Source organism: Gouania willdenowi, chromosome 17 (assembly GCF_900634775.1).
Source record: "Gouania willdenowi chromosome 17, fGouWil2.1, whole genome shotgun sequence".
Taxonomy (NCBI): Eukaryota; Metazoa; Chordata; class Actinopteri; order Blenniiformes; family Gobiesocidae; genus Gouania; species Gouania willdenowi.
In genome coordinates, this window is record NC_041060.1 from 3,636,876 (window position 1) to 3,659,354 (window position 22,479).

Consider the following 22,479-nt stretch of genomic DNA (forward strand, 5'->3'; position numbering starts at 1 on the left):
TTTGATTAGGATTACAGTGATTAAACCTTTTCTGATAAGTAAAATATGACAAATGTTTGATTTGATCAGTTTAATGCAATCAATTGGAGGAAATTTTTAAATAATATTATTTAGATTTTGTTATGTGTGAAAAATAAAAGCAGATGTGAGCGATGACAAATCAAGAAAACCTCGGGAGTACAGATAACGGTGGTGGTGGGGGGGTGTAGGGAGGGGGTTTATGACCTTGCTCGAGCTGACACACACACACACAAACACACACACACCCCTCCATCCTTCCTCTCCTCCTCCTTTTGAACTGATGCGGGGATTCCTGATGCTATTTTTAGAGCCTCGGTCGTGGAGAGCCGTGCGTAGGCGGGTGGAGGAGAGGAGGAAAAGTGAAAGGAAGAGGAGAAAAAGAGATGAGCAACGAGGGGGGGGGGGGGTGAGGAAGAGGATGAACATGAGTCCAGGGGGGTTCCCATGGCCGAGCAGACTTCAGCTACAGCAGGATTCACACAAATCCTCCTCTACGTGCCGTCAGAGCTTCAAATCGTGACCAGACGAAGGAAAAAAAAGGTGCAGCATGTTGTCTTGTGCTTTGGTTCGTTTTGTGTTAAAGGGATCATCTCCTCCGTTGTGGCCCGAAATCTTTGAACTATCCTTATTAAAAGATCTATGTCTAACAAAACACATTATTTTGCACCATATTTGTTTTATTAACTTTTAAAAATGGCACTACGTTACCGTTTTAGAGACTATGTTCCGCCATCTTGAAATCGCGTGATTGATGATGTCACATGGCCCCACTGCCTGTAAACATCCCAATGTTTTCTATTGGAGTGAAGCATTCAGCCTGATTTTCAAACCATGTAGTTGCTTTTTAAATCAAAAGTACAATTTGTGCTGCTTTTTGTTTCTTTAAATAATCAGGAAAAGTTAAAGATGTCGATGTAAACCACTGCTGTTTACTGACAGAGGATTAAAACAGTTCCAATCTATAACCGCAGGTGGCCACAGTTCCAACTCTGAGGTTTGGTAGTAGACAATGAAGCAGGGAAGAAGAGCTCTCCTAAGGAACCTTTACGCTCTCTTAAACAGTGCGCTGACACGCTGTGGTGGCTGAAGTTAGCCAGTAATCACAGATTGTTGAAGGACTCCCACCCAAAAAGATGTCTATCATCAGGGTGTGTGCGTCTTCAACAGTACGCAATTTACTCTCTATCTTCAGCCACCAGAGCGTGTCAGCGCACTGTTTAAGAGAGCGTAAGGGTCCCTGAGGAGAGCTCTTCTTCTCTGCTTCATCGTCTACTACCAAACCACAGAGTTAGAACTGTTCGCCCTCAGCACTCAAATTATTTTTCAGGTCACAACCATTTTTATCCTTATTCGGTAAACAAAAGATGTTTACATCATCTTTAACTTTTCCTGATTATTTAGAACAGTGGTTCTCAAACTTTTTTGGTTAAAGTACCCCCCTTTCTCTTTTTTCTGAATCCAAGTACCCCCGTTGTCCGACTACAACGTTTTAATTAGAAAACTATTTAAAAACGATAGAGCATAATGATGGAAGAGTGTCAACACACATTTTAAAAATCTCATTTTGCGGAATGAAACAGAATTTAGTGCCTCCTGAATAGATTTATTTCTGTAATCTATCATTTACAGTCATGTCCCGCCTGATGTGGGACCAAGACTGACCCTTGTATTTCCTGTTCATGTTCTAATCAAGATCTTTGTCATTATGATTATGATCATCATTTTTAACTAAAAATAAACATTATAAAACCCCATATTTTTTAATGCTTCCAATTTCCACTCTCTCTCAAGTACCCCCTGTAGTGCCATCACGTACCTCCATTTGAGAAACACTGTTTTAGAGCAACCAAAAGCATAACAAATTGGCATTTTGACCGAAAAAGCTAATAAATGATCTAAAAATCAGGCTGAATGCTTCACTCCAATAGAAAACAATGGGATGTTTATAAGCAGTGGGGCCATGTGACATCATCAATCATGTGATTTCAAGATGGAGGAACACAGGCTCTGAAACCGTCAAGTAGTTCAATTTTTAAAAGTGCATTTTAAAACAAATATGGTGCTAAAAATGTGTTTGTAAGTAGATTTCAAAGGTTTTTAGGCCACATTTGTAAAAACAGAGGACCGCGATAAGATGGGGGAATGTTTGACGCAATAAACCAACAGTTTTTGTGTTATGTCCACACCCATTGATAACTATGCAGTCCTTTAACACCTATAACGTTGTCATTTAAAAAGAAAAAAAAAAAAAGACCAGCTGCAGGTCTTTCACATCCACGATCAATAAATGAGACGAGAGTCGCTGCTGCTGCTGCTGCGTGACATTGATTTGTTGTGGGCGGACGTGTCTCCTAACACTGCGTTTAAAAAGGCTAATGTGCAATTAATGCTGTGTCTTATAGTGCCTTAAAAAAAACACACACACACAAAGAAAAACAACAATATTTCTTGGATTTCACTCGGTTGGATCTCATTGGATGAGTGATTGAATTTAAGCTTCCTCCAGTTTACATTCACCATTAACAGCCCAGTAATGTTAATTCTCTTTACAACATGTTCCCTGCAAATTAAGTCAGACAATTAGCCACACCACCGGAGACAGGAGGGGAGCTCAGCGTACGGGGAGGAGCTTCATTATTTATCACTGAAGGGCTATTTTTAGCTCGGGCTGCACCTTGGTGGCTCCGAGGGTTTCTGGGTACACTGGTGGAAGGTTTTTCCTCCTACCTTTGCAGACGCACACGAAATGCTAATGTAAAAAAAAAAAAAAAAAATTAAAAAGCAATGGTGGGAGTGCAAACCATCAGAACGGACTCCAGCATCTGGCTGCATTATTGAGTGGGCCACTTAATTTGAGACGTATAATTAGTGACAGAAAAGAGAGCAGCCAGAGCCACTGCATTTGGGATGTAAAACACAGAGTAGGTTTGAGGAAGGATAAACACTTTCTTTCTGAGACCGAAGGGTTTATGTGCAAAGATCCAGATAAGGGCGACATTTTCATTAGGGGAACATTTGGGATGTTGAAAATTGTGGAATTTAAAGGTAGCAGTAGCTCACTTAATGTTTAATGTTATGACCAGCATAGCAGCAGTGCTAGCAGTTTTTGTTTAACATGAGGTTGAATGATGAAGGTCTTTCCACTCCAAAGTAATGGAGTGGAAAGATTTTCACTTTAGCCATTTTAGCAAAAAGACACGACAAATCTTTGTGTGATTTTGGTGAAAATACAGCAGACTCATTTACCCATATTAAGCATGTTTGGCACGATTTGCAGAAGTTAAAAAGCCAGTAGTGTCATCTGATTGGGGAAAGAAAATGAAACAGAAACTAAACAGAAAAGGGTAAACTGACATGGAAATGGGTGAAAAATTGGGGCTTCTATATGGGCACATTTGGGATGTTGAAAATCATGGAGTTTAAAGCTACAGTAGCTTAATGTTCCATGTTGGCTGTGCAGTATGAGCAGCATAGCAGCAGTGCTGAATTCTTCCTAATGTTTATTTAACAAAGGGTGAAATGATGACGGTCTTTCCACTCCAATACCTTTTTGTGCTATCAGAGTGGAATGGAAAACGTGAAAGTTGGTCACAACCATCACACACTGAGGTACAACTCAATGGTTCCCGTTCTAATACCTAATGTCCTTCATTGCCTTTTTAAACCTTTACATCAAAAAGTTTTGCTCGGGTTTCCATGGACACGGTTGATAGTAATGGAGTGGAAAGGAAACGGAAAAGTACTGAAAATCGTCAACCGAACCTGCATTAGCAAAACTAGAAGGCTAGGATTTAATTTTTTTCACATTTTCCCAGATGTGCCCTTAATGAAAGTTTTGCCCGTAAATCCTTTGTACGCACATGGAGAACATGCAAACATCAGAAAAGAAAAGTACCTTTGGTTAATTAAAGACAATGAGTCTCAAGCAAGAAGCCATTTAAGAATGCAAAGAAGAAAAAAATCATTTATCTCTCGGATTTTATTAGTACCCTTTGATTTTTTGGGAATTCACCAACGTTTTCTTATCTCTTAAGTAAAAGGAAACTTAACAAGTGGTGGAGAGCACTCTTGCTAAGATAAGATAGCGGTCCGACAATAACACAATTTAAATTGAAATAAAAAAAACACATTGAGGTGTATTGACTGCTTCATATGATTCATTTAATGCAATATACATTTTACCTAGACTTGAGTGTTGGCCATTTGGATGTTTGTACACATGGTTTCGCAATCAAACCCAGTATTAACCTGTGAAACTTGAAAGTACCCTGTTCACATGCCTGCTCTGCCTCCATTTACAGCTGTATGCCATAAAACGAAACTAACTCCGGCCTTTGTTGCTGTTATATGGGAGTTTTACTGCCGTAATAAACATTTGTTGCTTCCTTTCTTTGTTCCTTAGATACCACATGTTGGGTTTCAGGTTTCTCGTCAGTTCATATATGTGTTTGTTTGGCTGTTTGTTCCTCAGTGTAGAGGTGTAGTGGCTCTGCTGCACTCAGATCTACGATGGAGGGTCTAACTCGGACACTCATCTTCACTTTGTATTAATAAAATGTTATGTTTATATCAAGAAGGTGTCCACAGAGAATTCTTCACATCATCACATCAACATTATAATAAAGGGGAACCCACCACAACATAATGTAGTGTTAATTTTGACAGCAAATGTTAATTTAGTTTTGGTCATGCCATGAGGGGGCGTTCATAAAACGCCTTGATTATGGGCGGGGCACAGCCAATTTTCACTATAAAATCTCCAAAGAACAACTTATGCTATGCTAACTAGCTACTCATTACTTACTCTACTTCTCTATTCACAATTCTCTCAATCCAACCTACTCACCACAGATTGTAGAGTCCACAAGTGAGTTTTTATAGAAGAGGCGGGGCTAACAGTGATGTAAGAAGCCACCAAAATGTCACAAACCACCGTTCGCAGCCAATAGCAAAATTTGAATGTAATAGCTAGGTTTCAACCCATAGAGGGCAGTCACTCTTATGTTTTCACAACAAACTACACCAAATTGGACTAAAATGTCAAGATGTGGACGAGAACAAATTGACAACATGACTTCAAACCAATCACATTTGTTTTCAACAGCGATAATATGGCCCTATAAAAGCTAGAGGAGTCTTTAGAGAAATCCCCCTAAAGATGGTGTTTCATCAAGTAAAGAGGGAATAAAAAGGAAAAACAAGGGCAAGCGAGACATAAAACAAAAGATAGGGAGTGAAAAGGCTAAAGCAGAGAACAATGGCTGAAGCAGAAGATAAAAAGCGGGTTTGCCTGAGTGAGTGGGAGGAACAGCAGACAGAGTGCATTAGAAATGATTAGAGGGGAGTGATAGAAGGTGCACAGGATGTGGGAAATTCAGATGTTCTTGGTGATAATTTTGCTTTGTGTAGTAATGAAAAAGCTTAGATGTTATCCAGGCTCTCCTTGTGGAGGGGGGGCTCCTCTGTGCTGCTCAAGGACCCTTATGTTTAGCACTTATGGGCTAAACATAAGCAGGGATTTGCTTTAGCGTCGCCTCTTGTCAGTGAGAGGCTGCAGGTTTGTCCCTTCTCTCTACGTCGGTGTCTTTTCTTTGAATCTGTTCAAATCCAGTCCTCTGTGTCGTATATTTCTGCTGCCTCGGCCCGCTTTAAAGCCTCCATTTTCTCACATTTCTTTGATGCCTGTTGCCTGCTGCCGCACACTCGGCTGCCATCGACTTTACTGCCTGTTTGTTTCCTCGTGTCTTCAGCCACACCCACAGCTCAATCTGCTGCTTCAGAAATATTTAAAGAGTAAATAAACATCAAAACTACATTTTGTTCTGCTGAAAACCAATGTATGAAGTAGTGCGGTTGATTGCTCCTATAGTCCAACTACTGACAATTTAGTCAAAGTATTTAAATTTGTTGTAATTTGTAGTAAACATGTAAGAGTGACTGCCCTCTGGGTTAAAACATGACTATTCTGATCTCATTTTGCAATTAGCTGAGAATAGAAGTCCTTTGGGTGGGAGTCCTTCAACAGTCCGTGGATTACTCGCTAACTTCAGCCACCAGAGCGTGTCAGCGTACTGTTTAAGGGAGAGTTATCATTCCTTTACACCCGGAAGTGTTTAAGCTTCCGGGGGTTAAGGAATCATAAGGAGCGCTCCGATTCTCTAAAAGCTAAGAAAAGGAGGATCAATGCTTCCTTTATAACCTCCTTTAGCCTAGGAAACACTGATGCATCCTTTACCAAAGGAGACCACATAATGCTGAGCCACAATTCTTTACAGCGACAACATTTAAAGGGACCCGCTCATCAGAGCGTTCAGGGAAACTCAAAGACAGAAAACAAAAGAAAACATTATGTTTTATTCAACACATTTCATTCATCGTGGAATGTGCGGTTATACATGTGTATACCTACAATGTAGGCCTATATCTTACATAATTGTACCAAAATCCTACTTATTTTGGATTAATGTTGATTTGTGAGTGGAAGGTGAGTGTGAGCAACCATTCTCATTGTGACTTTTTTTAGTTTCATTTTTGTTCCTCTTTTCCTTTGATTTACATTCAAACCTTGTGATATTTGAGATTATATCAGCGGAAAGTGTCATAAATGCACTTTTAGAAATTTGAAGCTTTTTTCACCACGGCAGATGTCACTAACCTTATTACGTCACTTAGTGGAAGTGCGTCTGATTGTGAAAACAAGTGATGACCCTTTCCTAACTCCTTAAGGAAGTCTCCTAACACCTTTACTGAAAGGAGCATAGGGCAGGATCTAGAAATCGGACTCCATAATCACACCACGGAGGTTATTTTAACTGCAGTCATCAACTCTTTAGGACCGGAGCACAGCTGATTAGATACTGTGGATAGAGGATGGATACCCGACCGAAGCCCGACGGGACCCGACGGGTTTGGACAGATATTTAGAACTAGTGGTCGTGCTCCTTCACAGTGCCGTTAGCGCGCAGCGTTCTTCCTTTCCTGCTGCAGCTGCAGCCCTGAATAATGCAGCGTTAACTGAAGCAGTGAGAACAGGATTAACGGTGGAAGACGAACGGAGCCGAGGACAATTTTAAAGGAATACATTGTTAAAACCCCTTTGTGTTTCACTTTCACTTGTTATCCGTGCGCTATTCTGATGTTGACATTAACAGTTTTTTGTGAATAAAATCAGTGCGTACCACAAAAACAAACGTTTCTTTTATGACAACTTTTATTTACAACACGGTGGTAACCATTGAGAAAAGCGCAAAATTGGAGTTAAGTGCGCAGTTGTCGGGTGTTCTAACAATTCTGCTCGCAACAATGTTTTGTTTTTCAGTTTACCTACGGTTAAACAGCGTGAAGGGCCAGAAATCGAAGGATTCACTCGCTGACGTCAAAGACAGTGGCTCGCAAATCTGCACAGATCGGACATCAAAACTACAAGCTACAAATACACACAAGTATGTGAAGAGCATTTTGTGAAGGGTACATTTTTTTGTCCATCGCTACCCTGACTTATGTGTTTTTAAAATAATAAGATCTTCCACTTCCATGTCATACAACCAGACATGTCCGCATATATGTATGTGTGTGTTGTATAAGGAGAGGCATCATCTATCTCCTTCACTGTTACAAAACTTGTAGTGAGTACCAAGTAGTTCACGATGTCCGTGTAATTTACACTCGGCCCCACGCCGACAACGTCCTCAAATTTTAACAAATTGCTGTAGGGGTCAACCCCACGCACTCCTCTATCTTACCATGACACCTAACTTTATCTGGAATATTTAATCCTTGAGAAATTCGGGAAAAATCACATGAATCCACCATTGAAGATGCGTTGTTATGCAGGTGTATTTATAAGAGATGGCGGATCTAAGCGAATCAGAGAGGATCATGGGATATGTGACGTCAGTTGCAAATCACCTATAAAGAGCTATAGTGAGTACTGAGTAGCGAGTTAGCATAGCATAGGTTGTTCTTTGGAGATTATTTAGTATAGACGGGGGCACCTTTACTGTTCGAGGAGCCCCGCCCATAGTTACTCGTTAACTGCGGCTGCTATTAAATACAAACCCAAAACCGTTGAAATCACAACTTTGGTTTGATTTGTAGTTTTCACAGTTTTAACCTTTGACATTGATCTTTTGACGCCACATATTGTCATTGGAATCCATTGCAAAGCTAATTGACTTATTGATTTTTCTTGCCGTTTAGGATAGCCCTAACTATCTCAACAAGGTGACATTTCAGTAATTCAGTTAGTAACGTTCTATGTTGTCTGACTTAATTAAATTATTTTGGAGGTAAAAGGCTTTAGCAACAGTTATGAGGTATTTGCAATCCTGGATTATAGAAATAGATGTTACTTATTCATGAAAGATATAAATATAGGACACACATTTAGCATTAATACCACCAGAAAGAAAAGCAGGATGACCTTTTTCTGTATTGGAATATACTGATAATACATTTATTCAATGCAATGACCTAAAATGCTTTATTTTGTGTTCTTGGTTGGTCTACTCTCAGACAACCTTCATTTGTCGTTTGTTTGATAACGGTCCAGATAGATGTGCTGGCAATCCATCAGCCCACAACATCTTTCATGTGTCACTAACTGTCTATTTCCCCCGTGGTGACGCCTCTCTTTAAAATGTGTCACTTTATTGTTCTGATTCCTGCCTCTCTCTCTCTCCTCCGAGGAGCACAACAGGATTTTACACAACATTAAGTGGATGGGATCTAAGGGAATACTGCAGAGATGGGGAACGCTGGAGGAGAGTGACATGAACTGGCCTAATTAAGCCCCCGTCCCCGCCCCCTCCCCCGCCATCCACCGAATTAACCTCCACCTACCGTCCTTCAAACTCAGAGCTCTGAGACAAAAGTGAGCACATTTTAAAATTTCCCCAAACTGAGTCTCAGGGTTTACGCATTTTCTGTTTTTTATTATCTTTCCATTTAGATGACTTGCTATTATACTTCCTGAAATCATACTGTTGAGAGAATTTATTTCCTACGGCATATTTACAAGTTTATACATATCATTTTATTATTCTGGATAGTTCCTGTTATGAACATAAACGTAGGCTACATCTGAATGAGGTACAGTAACCCATTAAATAACAATGATTTGAAAATAAATGAATAATAAAAAGTTAAACTGGTTTCCATGTGTTTCCGAGCAATAAGAACTAATCACTGGTAAATAAAGCCCAGTAGTTGTTTTTTCATTTTCTTGCCCAAAAAGCCAGAAGGTTGTCATGTTTTTCAGTTTAACTATCTTTTTAACCAGCCGATGCTGTGATTATTATTTAATTCAACTTGAAGCTACTTGTATGTACATTTAAAGCCCTGCTGTAGACATAAAATCACCAGTTTTTTGGTGTCAAATAGCGCAAGTAAATGTGTGATATTGTCCCAAAACATGCATGTGAGGCATTTCCGTGTCACGTTGGGGGCTGATTTTAAATAAAAAGAGAGAGAAAAAAGAAAACGGGCTAGATTAATTTTTCCGTTTCAGAATGTGAATTCCGTCTTCGGCGATCACGAAAAAATTACATCTATAGTTTTAAAAAATCTTAAAATAAATAAATATAAGTGGCTCAAAGGAGGGAAAAAGAACCATAGATCACGTCGTTCACTGTGATCGGTGCAGTGATTGATGGCAGTGCAAGACAACATGTGGTCAGGGGCCTCGGTGATAGATGAGCCTGTAGAGGGGCCCGCATATGGAACGCATTCCCTGCTCCTTTTTTAACCTCTAATGTATAGTGAGAGGAATGTGTTTCACAGTCCATTACAGCAGACAGTGATGGATGTGAAAAAGGAGATAAACCACCTTCTACCACCTTTACCGCATTAGAGCAACTGTTATCACAGCAGGGGCCACACAAATGTGATCGTCTGATCCCAGGGGCCACATGATGAATATTCATGTTAGCATTTAGAATAATGACCAATCTGAGCATTAATAAAGCAAAGCCTTTATTTGTGCTATTGTTGTTGTTTTGTATATTTTACCATTATTTTTTGCATAATTTTCTTGTTTTGTGTATTTTCGTTGTTGTTTTCTGTATTTTTATGTTATTAATTTGTATTTTTTGAGTACATTTCTGTATTTTTATTGTCCTTTTTGTGTTTTTCTCAGTAATTCTGTGGGTTATTATTTATTTTATTTTTTGTTATTGTTAGTATTTAGTCGTTTCTTTTTGGAGTCAATTGTGTTCATTTGTTTTCATCTTGTGTGGTTTTGGGGTCATTTTGGTCATTTTTGTTTTCATTTTGTTTGGTTTTTTTTGTTGTTTTGTGTATTTTCCAATTATTTTGTGTATTTTTCTTGTCGTTTAGTTTATCTTTGAAGTAATTTGTGTGTATTTGTTGCTCTTATTGTGAATTACTTTGTCACTGTGTGTGTGTTTGGAGTTATTTCAAGTATTTTTGCTGTTATGTGTGTTTTTGGAGTTTTGGTTTTGTGTGTTTCTAGTGTGATTTTGTGCATTTTTTGTTGATATTTTGCATATTTTTGTGCTATGTTATGTATTTTTAATTGTTATTTTGTGTATTTTTGTTGTTCTTTTTTAGTATTTTTGCTGTTTTGTGTGTTTTTGGCGTCTTTTTGTGCATTTATTTTATTGTTTTGAGTCTATTTGTTTTCATTTTGTGTGTTTTTGTGTATTTTTCCTGTCGTTTTGTGGATTTTTGAATTTGAAATAAACTGTACAGTGGAAGTAGGATAAAAATCTCCTGTACAATATGAGAGGATGACTTCAGGTCCTCTGACTAATCCTCATTCTAGTGTGAATGTGACCTTCTGCACCTGCACAGATAACGTTATCCTCCATGAATGTAAGGTTGTCTTAAAGAAGGATGAGTAAGTTCCTCACAGCAATGACCTGTCAGAAATTACACTGTAATAACTGTCAAAGGTTATTACTATAATCACTGGTATTTCCTCATATTGATCAGACATTAAATCACAAAGGCCACTTTGGCCTCGAGTCATAGTTTACCAATGAACATCTGACCCATTAACACCCACTTTATGAACGACCTCTGACCTCGTCAGGGAAGTCCCTGTATGAGCGCTGAGTCAGCATGTGAAGATGGTCGAACGGACTGTACATGTATTTTATTACACTGTTCTTTAAACATTTTCTACACAATATGTTCTGTTATTTATTTGCATTCATAAACTTTTAAAACCACACAAGTTTCAATATGATGATTTTTTAAACTTCAATGGATGAATTAAAAAACTAAACTCTTTACAAAACAAATAAGAACGTGAATCTGTGAATGAATAAATTAATGCAGTTTAAACTTGTTAAATTGTTGCATTAGCAGGAGAAAAAAAATCTAACAATTCATGTCAAACACATTAAAGTGCATTAGTTAATGAATGATTGAATTACATGATGCACAAATTAATTTAAAATATATATATTTTGGAGTCAATTTGTGTATTTTTGTTGTCGTTTTGTATATTTTTCCGTTAATTTTGTGTGTTTTTGTTGTCTTTTATGTATTTTGTTCTTTTGTGTGTTGTTACTGTCATTTTGTAAATTTCGCAGTTATTTTATGTATATTTGAATTAACTTGTGCATGTTTTGAGTCATTTTGTATGTTTGTATTGTGATTTTGCAATTTTTTTTGTCCTTTTTTGCAGTTTCCACATTTTTGCATGTCATAGGAATCATTTTGTGTATTTTTTTTGTTTTTTTTTGTTATTTTGTGTATAGCCTTTTTGTAGTCATCTTTGTTGTTTTTTGTTTAGTGATTTTGTGTATATGTATTGTCATTTTGTGTATCTATTGTTGTCATTTTGTGCATCTTTTGTAATTTTGCATGTTATTGGAGTCTTTTTGTGTAGTTAACCTGTGAGGTTTTGGACTGATTGTCAATTTTTGTTGTTGTTTTGGAGATTTTTCAGTTTTTTTGTGTATATTGTACTGGTCTTGTGAGGGTTTTCATTACTTTTGTGTGTTTTTTGTAATTTTGCATGTTATTGGAACCATTTAGTGTATTTCTGCTGTTGTTTTGTGTATTTTTCTGTTCATTTGTGTGGTTTGGAGTCACTTTCTGTGTTTACTTTGCACAATGTACCATCGCTGTAGTTTACCTGACCAAAACAGTAACCTGTGCACCCCACTATAAAGTACAATATATTCATATAAAAGAATATCAAAATGTAACTGTAATCTGTTGTTGTTGCTGCACCCCTGGCTCCAGTGCACGTGGCCTTCCACGTGCACGCTGTTGATGCTTTCTAAATGTGGGACTCACACGCACACCACCGACCACCTGAGCGCTCTGTTAGCTGATCTATGTGACGTGTCGCCACCAATCTCCCAGTAAGGGATGAATTTTAAATGGGAGCAGATAATACCTGGACAGATGGGGCCACCCCCCCCCACCAGCACAGTGAAGAGGTACCCATGGAGACCCAGCCCCTGCCTGATGGAGGATTCACCCCAGCATTGGATGAAGGAGCCACAGGACGTCCATGTGTCATGATCATTATCCGCGTGTGTGTGTGGAGGAGGAGGATGATGACGGAGGAAGGAGTTCCTCACATCCATCCATCTGTGTCTGCCTGTGTGGACAGAAGCAGAAAAATATACAAAATGACAAAATATAAAAATTGACAACAAAAACAGACAAAACAACACCAAAGGTTCAAAAAATGACAACAACAACACAAAAACCCAGAGAAATGTTTAAATTGTACACAAACATAGATAACAAGTTTCATTTTGTATGTATACCATACAACAACAAATGTGCAAAAATGTCAGGAAAAGATGCTAAACCGAAAAAAAAAAATACACAAAATGACTCCAAAAACAAACAAAATGACAGAAAATATAAAAGTTGACAACGAAAACAAACAAAACATAAACATATGATATAAAATGACAGGAAAAAAAACAGCAAATGAAAACTAAATGACACAAAACCAAGAAAAACATAAAAAATGACAAAGATATTAAACAACAAAACGAGAAGAAACAACAAACATATACAAAAATCACAAAAAGAGATGTTAAACCGAAAAAAAAAATACACAAAATAAACAAAACAACAACGAGAAAATATCAAAAATGACATCAAAAACAGACAAAAACAACAACAAAGAAACACAAATCAATGACAAAAATATACAAAAATGATCCCAAAAATGTATAAATTGTCCACAAAAATAGATAAAATAAGTTCCAGAAGACACATAATGAACCCTATAACATACAAAATGACCAAAAACTAATACACAAAGTGACAGGGAACTAGACCAAATAAAAAAAAGAAACACATTCAGATCAATAACAAACAATGATGCCAAATAGAAACAAAATACACAAAATTACTCCCAGAAAAAACTAAAGGAAAAAATATAAAAAGGGCAAAACATACAAAATAACAAAATATAAAAATTGACATCAAAAACAGACAAAACAACAACAAAGATGCACAAAAACACACAAAACCCCTGAAAAATGAATTACAAGAAAAACAAACAGAATTACAGAAAATATTAAAAAACAAAAATAGACAAAACAACAACAAACATATACAAAAAAGACTCAAAACACACAATATGATTCCCAAAAAACCAAAATAACAAATACACAAAATAAGTTCTAAAAACATACAAAAAGACAGAAATATTCACTAACCTCCAAAAACAAGTAAAACAACATTAAAAGCAGTTAATGTAGGAATGAAGGTGGTTTCACATAAATAAATTTTAACTTTTAAACTCTCTGGGTTCATTTAATTCTTCCTTTAACCAGTGGTAGATTCCATTGTTATATTGTTAGTTCATTTTCTCATTATTACACAAGGTTGAGCATCTTATCAGCTAATGCTGTACCAGTGACCCACTAGCAGCAGCTTTAAGGCTTTACTGGCTTTACACTGGTAATGTAGCCACAGACCAGGCTTTAGTGCCGGATATCAGTCACTCATCGTTACACAAGGAAACCTGATATAATGTTTCTGAAGTCATTTTGTTGTTCTTTTATGTATTTTTCTGTCATTTTGGGCATTTCTGTTGTCGTTTTGGGTTTCATTTTATTGTATTTTTGTTGTTATTTTATATAATTTGGGTTGATGGAGTCATTTTTGGTTAATGTTGTCCATTTATGTATTTTTCTCTCATTTTGGTTGTTTTTAAAGTATTTTTTGTGCATTTTGTTTATGTTGTTGTTCTGGATTGCTGGATTTTTGGAGTCGTTTCTGTTGCCCTTTTATTATTTCTCTGTCATTTTGTGTATTTTTTGTAGTGGTTTCGAGTTTTTAAGTCATTTTTGGTTATTGTCGTTGTCCATTTTTGTATTTTTCTCTCATTTTGTGTGGTTATGTTGTCTAAGTTGCTGCAGTCGTTTTTTTTTTTTTTTTTTTGAATTTTTTGGAGTCGTTTTGGATTTTTGGACTCATTTCTGTTGTCCTTTTATTGTTTTTCTGTCATTTTGTGTATTTTTTGTGGTGGTTTCGAGTTTTTAGAGTAATTTTTGGTTAATATTGTTGTCCATTCATGTAATTTTCCTCTCATTTTATTTGTTTTTGGTGTCCTGTTACGAATTTTTCTTCCATTTTATGTGTTTTTGGAGTCATTTTTGTGTGTTTTTGTTGTCTTGTTCTGTGTTTTTCTACTGTGTGTGTTTTTTGGATAATTTTGTGGATTTACTTTGGGGACTGAACTAAAATAAAGTTGTATTTTACAAAGAGCAGGGAGAGGAGCTAAATGTGTGCGGTTATAACACGTGTCGCTCACACACAGAGGCGTTCCTGTGTCAGACATGTTCATCACACAACTTTAGAGCCAAGTGTTGAGACCAATCCGCAGCCATCTGTCGGGTAGATCCTTGGAAATGCCGAGCAGCCTGTTCTGATTTATTCTGTTTATAACTAAGACCCGACCGTGCCTTTTTTAAGCTTGTTCCACTATATCCTGTTTAATAGAAATGCTGATGTCTGAACAGATCTGAGCATTAATGCAGGAAACAATAAAGGTTTGTGTGTTTTATGGTAGTTTTTTTAGTTTTCACTGGTGTTTATTTATTTGTCTGGTAGCAGAATCACATTTTGGAAGGGTTAGGGAGATCACAAAACTGTATTTCTGTTGTTATTTTGTGTATATTTGCTGTTTTGCGCATTTTTGTTGTCATTTTGTAAATTTTTGTTGTCCTTTTGAATATTTTTCTGTTATTTTATGTATTTTTTTTGGCAATTTGCATATCTTTGAAGTCATTTTGTTCATTTTTATTGTTGTTTTGTGTATTTTTTTGTCGTTTCGTGCATATTTTAAGTCATTTTGTGTATTTTGGTTCTTATTTTGTGTATATTGGTTGTGGTTTTGTGCAAATTTGTGCTTGTTTTGTATACTTCTTTTTTTTGTCTATTTTTGTTGTCATTTTGTGTGTTTTTGTTATTGTTTTGTATATTTTTCTGATATTTTGTGTATATTTCTTGTTGTTTTGGCTATTTTTGAAGTAATTTTGTGTATAAGGCTGTATCGTATGTTTTTTGGAGTCAATTTGTGTATTTAATATTGTAGTTATGTGTGTAATTGGAATCACTTTGTGTATTTTTGTTGCATATGTGTTTTTATCATGTAATCTGATTGTCATTTTGTATGTTTACCTTGGGGGTGCGGTTGCCCATGTCAGTCTAATATTGTCTAAACGATGAGATGTTTGTCAAAGCTGCGTTTTGGGCTCATTTCTTCTCGTCACTTGCACAGTTGTTGTGTGAGGCTGACATTGACTGCGGTCGTCTCATCTTATGCTGTAATTCAGCTGTTAAACGTAACGCTGGATAATCTCATTGATCATTACAAGGACAGTTTCAGGGATCACAGTTTATCCTGTGTGCTGATGTTTTGAGTCAACGTAGTGAAAAACAGAATAAAACAGAAAGATGAAATCTGCCCAGTAAAGATCTCTGTACTGCATGTACGTGATTCCAAGGTCGTTCTAACCTTAATGAAGACATTGTTTTATGTAGAGAGGAAGAACACGCTCAGTACAGAATCAGTGCCTTTGTTGGACAATCAACAGGGTGTGTGTGTGTGTGTGTGTGTGTGACCACTAGTGTTCTGATTAAATGTGATTCTTATCTTGTCCACAATCATGATGCATCGTTCACACTGAGCCACATGAGACCCTTGGTCAAATATTGAGTGAAAAAATGACTCTAAACCACAAAAAATGACAACAAAATACACCAAAGATTATACATAATGACTCCGAAAACAAAATATGACAACAACAATGTACAAAATGACTCTTAAGCACCAAAAAACATCATCAAAAATACACAAAACAGCAGCAAAAACACACAAAATGACTACAAAAACAAATGTTAAGAACAAAATAGCACAAAATGACGCCAAAATTACACAAAACAACAACATGTACACATAAAGAGAAAAAAATATACACAATGACAGAAGAATACACAAAACCACAGCAAAAATACACAAAATGACAACAAAAATGCACAAACAAAAGGAGGAAAAATGTTTAATGTAAGATGTTGAATCTAAATGTTAAGTCTATGTTACTGTAACTTATAGATTTGATATTTATATACAACATCTAAATGTAAATGTTAAATATTCAATCTAAATGTTCAATCTACATCTAAATGTTAAATCTATATATTACTGTAACATACTGTACAGATGTAACATTTAGCATCTAAATTTAAATATTGAATATAAAATCTGAATGTTAAATCGATATGTTCCTGTAACTTATAGATAGACATATAGTTATATTTTTTAAAGAATTTAAGAGAAACAGAATCTGTAGAAAAATGTCATTTGACAGTTTGATAAACAAACCACTTGTTTTTTATTGAATTACACTTAGTTAAGTATTAACTTGTTCTCACATGTTTATTAAATGAAATAAATTGTATTTCATACCATTTTGTACTTGTAAAGTAAACTTTTTAATTACTGATATCATGATATATCACAATGTATATCATATTGTTTGAGATACTGTAAAATTTAAAAACTGTAGGAAAGACAAATGACAAAAAAAAAAACTGAATAAAAAATTAAACGACAACAAATGGAAGAAACGCTTTGAAAGCTTTGAAATGTATTTGAAAGAAAAATGTAAATAAAAAGAGAATTATTGTTAACTGTCCAACTTTTTTATGGTTTTTCAAAATAAGATGTCTATGGTCTTGGTGTTGAAGGGTTTTTATTAATGCTTGTTTTGAGAAGAAAAGTTCCTAATGAGTGACTGAACTGTGATTAATCACACGCCCTGAAATAATAAATATCTGTATTTCTGTTACATTAGAATGTGTTGATTTCTAAAATTAATTCATCATTGACTCCAGCGCTTTGTAAAAAGCACAAACGTGCTTTGCTGACTCATGTTATTGGCTGAATGTGAAACCTTAATGTTTGGGTTTTATAAAATAAAAGGAAACACATTAAATGCAATTAAGTTGCAAAAAACTACCAAAGCAATGAATGAAATAAACATATTAATAGACGTTCCTTTGATTCTGAACTGTCCTCTTTTATTTATTATGTTGCATGAGTTCAAAGGAATGCAGTTACTTTGTTTTTCATATTGTCATTGTTTCATGTTTAAAATCAATTTAAAGAGAAATAAATCTCAAAATATTCTGATTTCCATTGTGAATAAATTAATAATCAAATGAGCTTGATCGCATTTTAAAGCTGCAACTAATGATTATTTTCATAATCGATTAATACTGTATTTGTGCACACACACACACCCACACACACACACACACACACATCCACACAATCACTCGCGGTGCGCGCGCACACAAACACTCGTGGCGCGCACACACACAAACACTCATGCAAGCATTCACATACATTCATGCACGAATTCACAAACACTAATGCGCACACACAACAATCATGGTGCGCGCACATACAAACACTGGTGATGCGCGCACATTCAAACACTAGTGGTGTGCGCACACACTAAAAACACTCGTGTACACGCACACACAAATCTCTGCAGGTGAATCAAACTGCTCTGCGTCACGGTCAGTGACATAAATCCAACGATGCAACAAATCGATAATAAAATTTGTTGCTAACGCTTTTAATCGTCAATTTTATCGACTCGTTGTGGCAGATTTATTGCATTTCCTGAGGAAAATAACTAAATGACTCCAAACACACACAAAATGTCCAAAAAATACACAGAACTGCAAATATACAATGAATCACTCCAGAAAACAAAGAAAATACAAACACACCAAAGAAGATCATAAATACAAAAAAAAAAAATTACTACAAAAACACACAAGACGACAACACAAATGCACTAAATAGTCACAAAACACACAAAATGACATCAGAAATACACAGAATGATAGAAAAATTCCACAAATGTACAAAAGAAAACACAAATTTCATCCAAAAACACATAAGCTGACAACAAATATACACAAAACTACAACAAAAGTGACTCTAAAAAATGACTTTTAACCATTTTATCTTAACTTATTTGTATTTCACATTAACCAAGAATAGTTTTAACTACACAGTTAACATGGCACCAGGAATAAACTTATAAAATATTTCAACGAAACAAATATCAAACGTAAACATTTATTGAATTGTCTTTTAAACGACAAACTATTTGCCAAACTTTACAAAAAAATGAACAAGAAATGCATTCAACTTAATTTTCTATGCAAAACAATATTTAGTCCAAGTTTCCCAGATTCCATTTGTATGAATTACCCAAGCAACAGAAGTTTATAATAAACCCATGGTTACATATTGAGGTTCTTACCATGAGATGTTCATCCAAGAGTTTTTCACAATAAAGTTCAATCCCAATCAAAGATAGAATCACGGCTATTGGTCCCACTTCACCCACTGTGACTTGTTAGTGTCATTAAAAGAAACAGGTGTGCACACTCACAAGTGGGAGGGGCCAGGTGGAAGTCCCTCCCACTGCTTAGCAGCAGGGAGTGAAGCAGCTCACAGGCAGAATACACAGTGTAAATATTGTTGTTTTTCTGGAGTAATGTAGTGATAATAAATGTTTGAGTCTAAAGATAGTCCAACATGAAACATGGTGGACGATGAAGAGGAGATGAAGGTGTTTCTGAAGCTCTGTCTTCCTGTCCTTCGTCCCCTGGGACCAGCGTCTGATCACATGATCACATGATGCTAGTGAAGCTAGTGAAGCTGTCACTATGGTCACAACTTCTAAACACCATCACATGCAAAACAAACTTCACAGCCTTGGTGTCATTTTGGATGTTCTCTCGTGTTGTGTTGTCGTTCTTTGGAGTCACTAGTGCTGTCATGTTTTATCTTCATGTCAATTTTTATTTTTTTTAAAGTTATTTTGTGTTGTAATGTATTCACTTTGTTTATTTCTACATCATTATTGTGCTTTTTATTGTTGTTTTGTGTGTTTTTACGTCGAAATGACAACAAAAACACACGCAAAATGCAAACGGCAGTAAAAAACACACAAATTAGCAAAGAAACAAAAACACACAATGTGACTTAAAAACACACAAAATGAATCCAACAATTTACAAAAAAGAAAAAATACACACAAAAACAAAACAAAAAATAATAATAATAAAATTTAAAAAAAACACACAAAATGACTCCAAACACATGCAAAACTGCCACAAACACAAACCCTTTGTTCGTCCCTGTATTAATGCTCAGATTGGTTTTTGTTCTAAATGTTGATAACGTGAGCCTCGGATCATCATATGACAAGAAAATGCACAAAATGACTCCAAAGCTACACAAAACAACTGTAACATGCACATAGAAAACCAGAGAAAAATGTACAAAATGGCAGAAAAATACACAAAATTACAACAAATATGATTCCAAAAAGCAGAATATGACAACAACAACACACAAAATGACTCCAAGATAACACGAAACAACAACACGTACCTTAAGAACCAAAAAATTAAATACAAAATGACCGAAAACATATACAAAATGACCGAAAACATATACAAAATGACCAAGAAATGCACAAAACAACAACAAAAATACACAAAATAACAAAAAAATACACAAAATAACAACAAAATGCACAAAGATGACTCCAAAAACACATAAAACAATAACATGCACACACAAAACAATGGAAAAATATACAAAATGACTATAAAAACCCACATTATGACTAGAAAAAATAACTCCAAAAACACAATATGACAACAACAATGCACAAAATGACTAAAATAAACCACAAAACACCAACATGCAAACACAAAATGAGAGAAAAATATTAAAAATGCCAAGAAACAAGATCAGAAAATCTCATTTTTATCACTGCTGTGATAAAAAGTTGCCAATCTCTGTCGTTGGATCAACCAAGGCTACACGTCACACACACGCACGCACGCACGCACGCACGCACACACACACACACACACACACACACACACCATCTGGAACAACCTGGGGGCATCTGCACCAGTCGTGGACACAATAGCAGAAAACACACTCCACTCCACCACCTGAGACTGTTTCCTCTGACGACTCCCTCTACCTGACGGGTCATGTTGTGATGACCTTTGACCTTTGCCTGAAGCTCCAACACCCACTTCTTCTCCCATCTGCACACCAGCAGCTTCACTGTTTGCAGCGTTTAACCACAATTAGTAAATAAAAATATGTAAATATTCAGTGCAGTGACACTTTTACTGTTAAAAACTGCTACGATCCAGCATTTTATTTACATTTAAATTGACACTCATTGGTCCACATAAACACACATATATATAATATATTGATCATGGTATGTGGCCTCCTAAACAAATACACAAAATGAATTTAAAAACAGAATAATTGGGTCCAAAAACAGACAAGATAAGAGAAAATCACAGAAAATGACAGCAAATACACATACAACCACAACAAAAATACACAAAATAACACCTTGTGTGTTGTCGTCATGCGTGTGTTTTGTGTTATTTTGCCTTTTTTTGAAGTCATCTTTTTTTGTTTTGAATATTTTTCTCGTTTATTTATCATTATTTATTTTTTCGTCGCCTTGTGCGTTTTGGGTGGGATTTAACTATTTTATGCGTGTGTGTGTGTTTGCGTGCGTGTGTGAGTGCGTGTGTGTGTGTGTCACTCTCTGCTGGTTAAAAGAAGACAGTACAATTATCAGAGCAGAACAAACACACACATATAATGAAGGTATGTTTTAAACTATTTAAAGTTGTTAAAATATTTAAATGCATAAAAAACCTCTTTTTTTACCCTTATCAAATTATGGCAATACCAATAAAATGGAAATATTTCCACGATATTAATTTTTTTTTTTCTTTATATATTTATGTATTTATATATTAGCTTGACTGGTAAATATTATTTTATTAGTTTTGCTTAAGAATTTGAGTGTTTCTAGCACTACAAGTCTTAGATTTTCTCCCTGAAAAAAAAAAAAAAAAATAAAAAATAAATAAAATAAATAAATAAAAAATAAATATATATATATATATATATATATATATATATTTATATATATTTATATATATATATATATATATCAATAATATAGAGCTCCGATACACAAATTTACTCATTGAAAAACTTTTTTTAATCTATTATTTCATTTTTTAACACTTTTTTCTGCATTAAAAAGATGGAATGACACATTTGTTTAGGTTTAAAAATTTTGAAATTAAATATTTAATTTTTTTTTCTATGATACACAATTTTAATCATTTTTATACTTTGTATTTAATTATTTATTAATTCATTCATTTTAAACTTTTTTTTTTTTTCAGAATACATTTAAAAGATGTCATAACACATTTGTGTAGTTTTCTCATTTTTGTACCTTAAAATTTAGAATTTTGGTCTGAAATACACAATTTTACGCATTTTAAAACATTTCATTTATTTATTTATTTATTTATTTATGTGTGTTTGTTTGATTATTTTTTAATACTTATATATAATATTTGAATACATTAAAAAAAAAAACATTTTTAAAGTTTAAAAGGTTTAAAGTTAGAATTTCGCTCTCCGAAACACAATTTTACTCAATTGAAAACGTTTTTGTGAACAACAGAAAGAAGTCCTGCATGTTTATTTTTTGGTCTTTTTGACACATTTGAATATTTCCCATTAGATTCAGTTGATGTTAAACTGTTTATTCGTTGGTTTTCATCCCCACGTCTTAGTGTCTAGAGCTTCATAAATTATAATACTGCAAATAAAACCAGTTACACAAACAATAATTGCCTACAATGTAATTTATCTCTTTCCAACTAAGACACACAAACCAATAGGATGATTTCATTTCCTATGAGCAGTCGTTTAGCAGCAGTCAGCAGTACAGAGTGGCACATAATCAGGGGTGCATTTGATTATCCATTAGGGGAATTATACTGTCTACAGAGTGAGTTACACAGACCATTTCTAATATTATGGAGCTAAACGGCCTGGATTCAGAC

At 35.3% G+C, this 22,479-nt stretch overlaps 1 long non-coding RNA gene across 2 annotated transcripts; it reads left to right on the forward strand.

Moving 5' to 3' along the window:
* Positions 1–386: 386 nt before the first annotated feature.
* On the forward strand, positions 387–8,853 carry LOC114478771 (uncharacterized). 2 transcript variants are annotated; one of them, XR_003675906.1, is made up of 3 exons: positions 387–561; positions 7,340–7,463; positions 8,709–8,853. It is a non-coding gene; the product is annotated as an uncharacterized LOC114478771 (long non-coding RNA). The 2 variants fall into 2 exon arrangements; XR_003675907.1 differs by having other exon boundaries at positions 8,720–8,844.
* Positions 8,854–22,479: the final 13,626 nt, after the last annotated feature.